The 10,957-nt window shown below is 42.9% G+C and overlaps 2 pseudogenes; both read left to right on the top strand.

Moving 5' to 3' along the window:
* The first annotated feature begins 950 nt into the window (after positions 1-950).
* Positions 951-4,400, top strand: LOC123993870 (annotated as a pseudogene).
* A 2,434-nt stretch (positions 4,401-6,834) lies between these two features.
* On the top strand, positions 6,835-9,994 carry LOC123990546 (annotated as a pseudogene).
* Positions 9,995-10,957: the final 963 nt, after the last annotated feature.

Below are 10,957 nucleotides of genomic sequence, written 5' to 3' on the forward strand. Positions count from 1 at the left end.
TCCTCCTGCTCCTCCTTGCACAAAGGCGGAGGTAGCGGTCCTGCTATTGGATTGTTGCCCTCCTACGGCCTCCTCCACGTCTTCTGATGTACTGGCCTGTCTCCTGGTAGCGCCTCCATGCTCTGGACACTACGCTGACAGACACAGCAAACCTTCTTACCACAGCTCGCATTGATGTGCCATCCTGGATGAGCTGCACTACCTGAGCCACTTGTGTGGGTTGTAGAATCCGTTTCATGCTACCACTAGAGTGAAAGCACCGCCAGCATTCAAAAGTGACCAAAACATCAGCCAGGAAGCATAGGAACTGAGAAGTGGTCTGTGGTCATCACCTGCAGAACCACTCCTTTATTGGGGGTGTCTTGCTAATTGCCTATAATTTCCACCTGTTGTCTATTCCATTTGCACAACAGCATGTGAAATTGATTGTCAATCAGTGTTGCTTCCTAAGTGGACAGTTTGATTTCACAGAAGTGCGATTGACTTGGAGTTACATTGTGTTATTTAAGTGTTCCCTTTATTTTTTTTTAGCAGTGTACTTGGTGTTGGTACGCAGCTGCAGGACAAAGTCCTCTTCCTTCTTCAGTTAGCCAGCTGGCTTGCTGCCTGGCTCACGCCATTTGCTGTCAGTGAGAAGGTGTAGTCACTAGTTACCACAGCCACAAAGACATAAACCCCGCCTATTTCTACAATTGATTTTATTAAAATCTTATTGGAAACCTAACCCTTACCCCACTGTTAACCTTATGCATAACCTTAAATTAAATTCACAAAATCATGTTTGTAGTTTCAAAAACGTTTTCGATATAGACAATTGTGACTTTGTGGCTGCGTTATCTAGTGGAAACCGATGTGGGGCTGGTGAGAAGCCATCAAAGTACAAGGAAGGTAACGTTACATAGCTAGCTACGTAACCTAACTGGCAAGGTGAGATTAAAGTGAATTTGTACAGAAATAGACTAAACAAAAGTGACTTGGTTCGTACAACCTCAAGAGGTAGCTAGGTAACTTTAGCTTGATGTAGTTAGTTACTAACGGTTAAACATATCTAACATTACTATAACGTTGTTAGCTTGCTAGCTAGCCTACTGCTGACAGCTTTTCAGTTGGCTAGTTAGCTCGCTCGCTAACCTTACATACACTAGCAAAAATATTTTTCTAGCTACAGTAGTCTACATCTACTAAGGTAATTGGTAAGTCCTTTTGTAACTCGCTATCAGTCAGCTAGCTAATGTACTAGCAAATATACTAGTCAGCTCCGACCCTAGCCTGGCTGCAACAAGCTAGCTAATGTTAGCCCCTAAGAGCCAAGAGTGTGCCAGAGAAACCCCCCAGGACTCCAATTTACTATAACTTTTCAAATGAGATCTTAATAGCTATCTAACTCCTCTTAATTTTGGTTTTAGAGACTGGAGAAGCTGCTCTGTCACCGTGTGAGTGCTGAAGAAGAGTCCTCCAGGAATCCTCATTTACACTTGATACACACCTTTCTCTGAAACCGCTAAGTCAAGACTGTGTCTTGTTAGCTACCATACAAAAATGGTGAAGATATTTGTTGGAAACGTGAACTCCTCAACCACAGAACCAGAACTGCGTACTCTTTTTGAGAAATATGGTCAGGTGTCAGACTGTGACATTCTGAAAAACTATGGCTTTGTGCACATGAATGAGGAGGAGGAAGCCCAGAAGGCAGTGGCAGAACTCCATAAGCATGAGCTGAATGGGGCACCCATCACTGTGGAGTTTGCCACTACGAAGGTCCGCAATGCCACCAAGATCTACGTTGGGAATGTCCCTGAGGGGACCACAGCTGCTAAGATAAGAGAGCTCTTCCAACCGTTTGGTAAGGTGGTAGAGTGTGACATTGTGAAGAACTTTGCCTTTGTGCACATGCAGAGAGAAAATGAGGCCTATGAGGCCATTTCCAAGTTGAACCACTCTAAAATGGAGGGCCAAAAGATCTTTGTATCCATCTCCCGCAACAATCAAGCCAGAAATGGCAGAGGGGATGACTACCTTCACCACTATCCACCTCACCCACACGACGCTCCTCACTACCTCCCCCCCTCGAGCTCTACACGGTGACTACTACCCACCTCGTGGTCGCTATCCCCCTCCTCCTCCCCTTCCCCCACCCCCTCCTAGGGCCTACTATGAGTGTGACCTCTATGAGAGGCGTGTCCTCCATGACCCATACTCTTCCTCCTCACGTTACTATGAGCAGGATCCTTATAAGCGACGGCTTCCCCCACTCCCTCAGCGGCCACTTTCTCCCCCCCTTACTTCCTGTTATTACCGGGAGCGCAGCCCCCCTGGCTAGCTGGTCTCCACCCCCACCTTCCTCTGCCAGCTATGCCCGAAGGGGTGCCGGGCGAGATTTTGTTGGTGGCAGCTCTGTGCCCCCTCCTTCCTCTATGTGCTATGCTCTGGGCTCAGGCTTTGATAAGGATGATTACTTTGAGGAGAAGTACTCCAATGGTTTTGGTAGGGGCTACTAAGGGCACTTTTTGAAAAATATTTTTGGTGGAAGATGCTGTGTATGAGTATGTTGGCAATGAGTGCGCAGTTTTTTAGAAAAACGGGTACTAGGAACAATACCGTTCATTCATAAAGCTTACTTGTCAAGTCAATAGCACACTTAATTGATTTTGACCAGTTTTTGTTGATCATGAATAATCACCAGCCATATCAGCAGTCTTTGAATGCGTTTTATATTAGTTTTTCATTGTTGCCAGATTTTTAGACTTGAGGTGGTAAGCTTGTGTCTTTGAATGTTTGTTAATATTAATGTCATATTTTGAATTTTTGAAGGAGTTTAGGAGTTTTAAAATGTAGTATAGGAATTATGTTTTGTGTAGTCGGCCCTACATCAGTGGTCCCCAATTACATTCAGCCGTGGACAGATTTTTCTTTCAGCGGAGGGTTGGAATGCCGGAACATAGTTATAAATAATTTGTACACTGAAAATTGCTCACCTCATCTGAAGGCCTTGCCACATTCGGTGCAGCATCATAGGATAAAGCATTGTCTCCGAAACGAAACCCGATACGACCGATTCATCGACTTGACGACTAAATAAAAAGATAACCACCGAAAAATTGTTGCACCTCCGGAGTCACAGCCTGTATATCTATTTGACATTATGCATATGAATCACTCGCTGTCCGTAGAGTAACAAGTCCTTTTTGTTTTTGTATAAAATGGATGTAATCCAAGATAAAATAATTGAGAAATCTACGCCTATAAGGACAAATCTGACTTGTTTTTATTAGAAGAAATACATGAACAAATGTCTTGATCAACCGCTGTTGTCATTTGGCCGCTTAAATAAATGTTCGACCTCTGATCCCGTCGATTTTTCATTTCATTTATTTTTTTAGTTGACTATATCTTTACGAATTGATAGTGGAATAATTCTTGCTCAAATACATGATTGACAGTTACAAATTGTTTAATTGAAATGGTTCTTGTCCTTTTACAACCAGATATGAATTGGAGGGGGGGGGGGGGGACATCCTCACCGGTGGTCAAGCGAGTAGCTTAGAACAATGTCAATGGTGTTGAGGTGTTTGGAGGTCAAACATCTGCAGAAGGTAAGATGTCGGGTGTATACAGGAACTTTCATATAACCTACCCCCACAAACAACCCCCCACAGGGGGCTAAACTGTGACTGACTAAACTCACTTTTGTGTAAGACCTTACACATGGCTTTTCCCTCTTGTTTACTCCAAATAGAGGAGTAGGACCGGTATAATGTAACCCTTACCTGCTGCTATTTAATTGATATTGTACATAAGCTATTCTATGGAAGCTTTCATTCATCTGAAAAAGGTAAGTGACAAGTTGTGTCATGAGCTTGACAGGAAAACTGAAAGTACTGAAAATGAATGTAAGGATGCACAGGGCCTCCAGCATGCTCTCTGATAAATGTTTAAGTATTTATTTATTTTTGATGGTGTGCAACATTGCAACCTCTCCATGGTGTACTTCCCTAGTCTAATCCATGGTCGCACAATGGTGCACATTTTCAGTTATGTCCAAAAAATCTAATCTGAAATGTCTTAATTCTCTGTCCTTGCTGATCTGGTCTTGAAGGACTTGATTGACACGTGAGAATGAGGACAAAGAACTCTGGAAAGTAATTAGGATTTGGCCCATGATCCCTTTTCAAGCACATGGATTAGAATCGGATACTGTCCTCTTTCGACCCCCTTTCCTCTTCCATTCTGTCTAAAGCACGTCACTGTGTATGGTTCCTTTATGGTATATTTAAGGATTTGTAAGTATTTAAGCACAACGATTAGTCATTCATTTATCATTAAGGGAATTTTTTAACAGCCGCCATTTTGAAGACTTATTTTACTATCTGCTGTGCAATAAATTATATTGATTTCCAATGCTGGGCATGACTTGTGTTCTTCATCACGTGTGTCTGTGTGTTAAGAGGGAACACCTCATTCTCTGTTATGTAAAATAGCATACCAGTCTGCTGCATTACCTGAATATTTAAAGGACAGTTTTGAACTTCTGATATCTGATGGAAGGATCTGGGTAGTAAGAGTAAAAGCCAGGAGAGATTAGATGAGATCCAGGAGATGAGCAAAGGAGATAATTTAATCATAAAATATGGCCACTCGATCATCTGCAGTAAAGTGAAATAACTAATGAATTAATTTGATCTTAGCCTGTGTTTGTTATTTTTATACCAGTCTAGATTTTTAGATCAGAAGTAGTTGAAGGAAGCCACTGTAGACTATTGAAATGCGTGTCCCCGGTGCTTGTCATGAAGTGCGTGAAGCAAATGACTGGAAAATGTGAAATATTTTTGGAATGTTGCCAACCTCGCTCAGATACTACAACATGTTTGTGTACCCTGTGTTAAACATATACAGTTGAAGTCTGAAGTTTACATACACCTTAGCCAAATACATTTAAACTAAGTTTTTCACGATTTCTGACGTTTAATTCTAGTACAAATTCCCTGTCTTAAGTCAGTTAGGATCACCACTTTATTTTAAGAATGTGAAATGTCAGAATAATAGTAGAGAGAATTGTTTATTTCAGCTTTTATTACTTTCATCACATTCCCAGTGGGTCAGAAGTTTACATACACTCAATTAGTATTTGATAGCATTGCTTTTAAATTGTTTAACTTGGGTCAAACGTTTTGGGTATCCTTCGACAAGCTTCCCACAATAAGTTGGGTGAATTTTGGCCTATTCCTCCTGACAGAGCTGGTGTAACTGAGTCAGGTTTGTAGGCCTCCTTGCTCGCACACGCATTTTCAGTTCTGACCACAAATGTTCTATACCATTTGCCATATTCTAATCATTCTCATGTGAGTATTTATTGCCACGGTCTAATGTAAAGCAATTCAGTCATTCTTGAAAGACAAGACAATCCTTGTCATGGAAAGAAACATTATTTTTATAGTTAAATACATGGATTTTGTAAGCAGTAGGCATTTAGAATTAAATTGGGAATGGAACTTTATAGTTAGGCTACATGATAATATCACACCCAGCGTACCTTCAAAATTAGTCTGTTCGACAACCATAATTTATTCGAAAGGCAAAGTTTTCATAATTTGTTGCAAAAAAGAAACTTTGAAAAAAGAACCCACATGGGCCTCCCAAAAGTGGCACAGTGGTGTAAGGCGCTGCATTGCAGTGCTAGAGGCGTCACTACAGACCCGGACTGTATCACAACTGGCCGTGATCGGGACTCCCATAGGGTGGTGCACAATTGGCCCAGCGTCGTCCAGGTTAGGGGAAGGTTTGGCCGGGGGGTCTTTACTTGGCTCATCGCGCTCTATCAACTCCTTGTGGGGGGACGGGCGCCTGCAGGCTGACCCCGGTCATCAGTTGAACGGTGTTTCCTCCGACACATTGATGCGGCTGGCTTCCAGGTTAAGCGGGCAGGTGTTAAGAAGCGTGGTTTAGGGGGACGCATGACTCGACGCATGACATCGCTGCAACTTCCCTCCCGAGTCCGTTGGGAAGTTGCAGCGATGACACAAGATCGAAATTGGGGAGAAAAGGGGAGTAAAATACAAAACAAAAAAATCTAAATCCACCAGTTTTTGTTGTTGCAACATTGCTTTTGTCGAACGAACCTGGGTCAATGGAAACCTACCTATTGGCTGATTGCTCCCAACTCATAGGAATCCCCACCCAGTTGACAACTGTAAAATGGTGGAAGCCCTCAATGGCAATGTCCATGTAAAAACAGCTTCTATCAATGATGAGTCATCTATCTTTCTTTATGTCAACAGGGCAAGTTAGGCAGGTAGCTTAGTGGTTAGAGCTTTGGACTAGTAACCGAAAATCGAATCCCCGAGCTGACAAGGTAAAAATCGGCCCCTGAACAAGACAGTTAACCCACTGTTCCTTGGCCGTCATTGAAAATAAGAATTTGTTCTTAACTGACTTGTCTAGTTAAATAAAGGTTAAAAAAAAGTTGTTTTTGGGTAAATTGCCGAAATGCCACGTGTCCATTTACATCAGTGCATTTGTAACAACCTAACCATTACAAAACTTTTATTAGATCAAATAAGCCTCACGTTGCAATTTAGCAATTACATTTTTTGTTGACCAAATTTGACACTCATTGACCTCCATACAAAAATTCCTCATTTCGTTGGCTTATTTTCGTGGACAAATTTTGGCCCAAATAAAGAGAATCTCTCTCTCCGCCTTTTTGTCTCTAGTATGGCTTATATCCACAATGTCCCCCTCCCCCCAAAAAAATCTCAAAGCACAGTCCTCCCCAGCCCCTTCATCTGGCAGTGATGTCTTATTCACTGCCCTCTTTTAGACTGAACACGGGCTCAGATGCCCCCCCTGGGCCTAGTAACATACAAGCTGCAGGGTAAGCAAATGCACCTGAGTGGGGCTGGAAATCGTGCCTTTAAAACTCCTACAGTGTAAGGCAATGAAGCAGACTTGGGCTGTGCCTTGTTGGACCTGATGCCCAAGCACAAACTGACATCTTCCTCATCATTAAGCTGTACCCAGAGGACATGGGCCCAATGGTCAGAGAGGGCTGTGCTCGTAGACTGGAGAAGCTGGGGATAGGGGGGACCTGTACCTGATCCATGGGCCTGAGACTGAGGGTCTGGAATCAGAGGACTACAGGAATAAACAGCATCGAGCCCACAGTTGGATTGTCATGGAGGAGCTCCATGCCAATGAGATACTCGGAGCAATTGGGGTCTCAAACTACTCTCCAAGACACCTGACAGAGCTGCTGGAGACCTGTAGGGTGAACCCTGCTGTGCTACAGGTACATTGATACCCTCAAGATTTGTTGGATACAACAAGGGCACAGTTTTTAAGTTATGTCACAGCTGTTCATTGACTAAAGCTCAGCCTTCAACACCATAGTGCCCTCCAAGCACATTACTAAGTTCAGGGCCCTGGGTCTGAACCCCTCCCTGTGCAACTGGGTCCTGGACTTCCTGACAGGCCGACTCCAAGTGGAGAAGGTAGGCAGCAACACCTACGCCACACTGATCCTCAACACGGTGGCCCCACAGCCCCATCCTATACTCCCTGTTCACCCAGGACTGTGCGGCCATGCACGTCTACAACTCAATCATCACGTTTGCTGGCACAACAGTGATAGGCCTGATTACCAACAATGATAGTGCCAGGAAAATAACCTCTCCCTCAACATCAACAAACAAAAGGAGCTGATCGTGGACATCAGGAGACAGCAGAGGGAGCACGCTCCCATCCACATCGACTGGGCCGCAATGAAGCCATCACTGACAATGTGGTGAAGAATGCACAACAGCGCCTTTTCAACCTAAGGATGCTGAAGAAATGTGGCTTTGCCATCAAGACCCTCACAAACTTCTACAGATTCACCATTGAAAGCATCCTGCCGGGCTGTATCAATGCTTGGTACAGGAATTGCACAGTATACAACTGCAGGACTCTCCAGAGGGTGGTGCGGTCAGCCCAACACATCACCGGGTGCACACTGCCTCCCCTCCAGGACATCTTTTTTTTATTTTTTATTTCACCTTTATTTAACCAGGTAGGCTAGTTGAGAACAAGTTCTCATTTGCAACTGCGACCTGGCCAAGATAAAGCATAGCAGTGTGAACAGACAACACAGAGTTACACATGGAATAAACAATTAACAAGTCAATAACACAGTAGAAATAAAATGGGCAGTCTATATACAATGTGTGCAAAAGGCATGAGGAGGTAGGCGAATAATACAGTTTTGCAGATTAACACTGGAGTGATAAATGATCAGATGGTCATGTACAGGTAGAGATATTGGTGTGCAAAAGAGCAGAAAAATAAATAAATAAAAACAGTATAAAAAACAGTATGGGAATGAGGTAGGTGAAAATGGGTGGGCTATTTTCCTATAGACTATGTACAGCTGCAGCGATCGGTTAGCTGCTCGGATAGCTGATGTTTGAAGTTGGTGAGGGAGATAAAAGTCTCCAACTTCAGCGATTTTTGCAATTCGTTCCAGTCACAGGCAGCAGAGTACTGGAACGAAAGGCGGCCAAATGATGTGTTGGCTTTAGGGATGATCAGTGAGATACACCTGCTGGAGCGCGTGCTACGGATGGGTGTTGCCATCGTGACCAGTGAACTGAGATAAGGCGGAGCTTTACCTAGCATGGACTTGTAGATGACCTGGAGCCAGTGGGTCTGGCGACGAATATGTAGTGAGGGCCAGCCGACTAGAGCATACAAGTCGCAGTGGTGGGTGGTATAAGGTGCTTTAGTGACAAAACGGATGGCACTGTGATAGACTGCATCCAGTTTGCTGAGTAGAGTGTTGGAAGCCATTTTGTAGATGACATCGCCGAAGTCGAGGATCGGTAGGATAGTCAGTTTTACTAGGGTAAGCTTGGCAGCGTGAGTGAAGGAGGCTTTGTTGCGGAATAGACAATACATCTACAGCACCCAGTGTCACAGGAAGGCCAAGAAGATCATCAAGGACTTCAGCCACCCGAGCCACAGCCTGTTCACCCCACTACCATCTAAAAGGCGGAGACAGTAATGGTGCTTTAAACACCACTAGCCTGAGTCACTGTTCTAGCCGGCTACCACACTACTCTACCCTGCACCTTAAAGACTGCTGCCCTATGTACATAGTCATTGAACACTGGTCACTTCTATTCATATATTATCCATACTCTCTTTACACACCATTATCTATATATACAGTACCAGTAACACATATGGAATAATGTAGTAACCAAAAAAAGTGTTATAAAAATCAGAATATATTTGATTTTTGAGATTCTTCAAAGTAGCCACCCTTTGCCTTGATGACAGCTTTGCACACTCTTGGCATTCTCTCAACCAGCTTCATGAGGTAGTCACCTGGAATGCATTTCAATTAACAGGTGTCCCTTGTTAAAAGTTTATTTGTGGGATTTATTTCCTTCTTAATGCATTAATTTAAGTGGCCTGGGATTTGAACTCTGATTGCCTTCTATTTCTTTGTTGTCATTCTGCAGGTGGAGTTCCATCCCAGACTGGCAGAGGGAGCTGAGGACGATTTGCAGGCACTCAGGAGTCTGCTTCCAGGCGTATTCCTCCCTGGGGAAAGGTACCCTGTTGCCGAACCATAAGTTGTGGTTATGGCGGAGGGGCATGGCAGAACTGCCTCACAGGTGCTCTTGCGGTGGGCCACTCAGCAGGGTGTGGCTGTTACCCAGGTCTTCATGGCTCGAGAGGGTGAGAGAAAATGGTGTTTGACTTTGACCTGGATGAAGAGACTGTCTGACATGGACACTGGAACAAGGTTCTGCAATAGAGATCCCACTAGTGTGGTCTAGAGGAGAGAGCCCCACAACAATATATTTGATCGGTCATAGAACATTATGTGTTAAGTGTAATTCTGAACTACAAATTACCTATAATGAAATGTTTAATTTACCATATTATGTTTAGGACATAGTTAATTGATTATTGAACAAATGTTTGGCCAATAGGTTAGTTAACATAGTTGTATCCTATTCCATGTTAAAATGCTTATTATGAATGAGTTCAACAAAGATTTGCAAATAACAATTGTTGTGTTTTAATTAGTTAATCATTGACAGTAAGGCAAATGAATACAAATAGAATTATGCCATACCTTTATTTCTTTTTTTCTTTTTTTCTCTACTGTGTTGACTTGTTTATTGTTTACTCCATGTGTAACTCTGTGTTGATGTCTGTTCACACTGCTATGCTTTATCTTGACCAGGTCGCAGTTGTAAATGAGAACTTGTTCTCAACTAGCCTACCTGGTTAAATAAAGGTGAAATAAATCAAATAAAATCAATTCTGAAGGCTAACGGCAAAGTCCTCTAGTGTAGCTAATCCTTATTGTGGCTAGCTTCACATAGATGGGTCTGACCACCATTCATCAAATAAGATCTGTCTTATAAATTAGGGTTATTTTAGATGAAGACACCTAGCTATATAGTTAGCTAGCTAACTATAGCTACTGAAACAAATAGTTGTTTTGCTATGTTTTTGGGGAAGAACATTGTTTGCATCCGTGAGCCAGCTAACTTTTTTTATGAACAGCAATATGGGTGCGTGAGACAACTTCACCAGCATCATAGCATACGTATCGATGAATCGTTGTGACATGAAATACTAGTGATTAGTGTAATCACCGTGTAATAACTACGTTAAAAAAATGTATGAACGCATTGTTATTATGTGACACGTCAAATAGTGTTAAATAGTATATTTTTTTGACACGCAAAGACCCAAACGGCGTTCCATAGAAATCCTGGTTGAGAATGAAACGGCTGAACAAATGGACAACAAAACAGCACAGCAAGGGACTGTAGTGACACTTCTTGCACTGAGATGCAGTGCCTTCGACCGCTGCATCCTTGTGTGTGTTAACTATAACTGTACAAGAATGCTTAAAGGGACTCTAAAAAATGTTATCAGGTTTTTTGGCAAGGAAAATATT

The sequence above is a fragment of the Oncorhynchus gorbuscha genome, linkage group LG02 (genome assembly GCF_021184085.1).
Source record: "Oncorhynchus gorbuscha isolate QuinsamMale2020 ecotype Even-year linkage group LG02, OgorEven_v1.0, whole genome shotgun sequence".
Classification (NCBI taxonomy): Eukaryota; Metazoa; Chordata; class Actinopteri; order Salmoniformes; family Salmonidae; genus Oncorhynchus; species Oncorhynchus gorbuscha.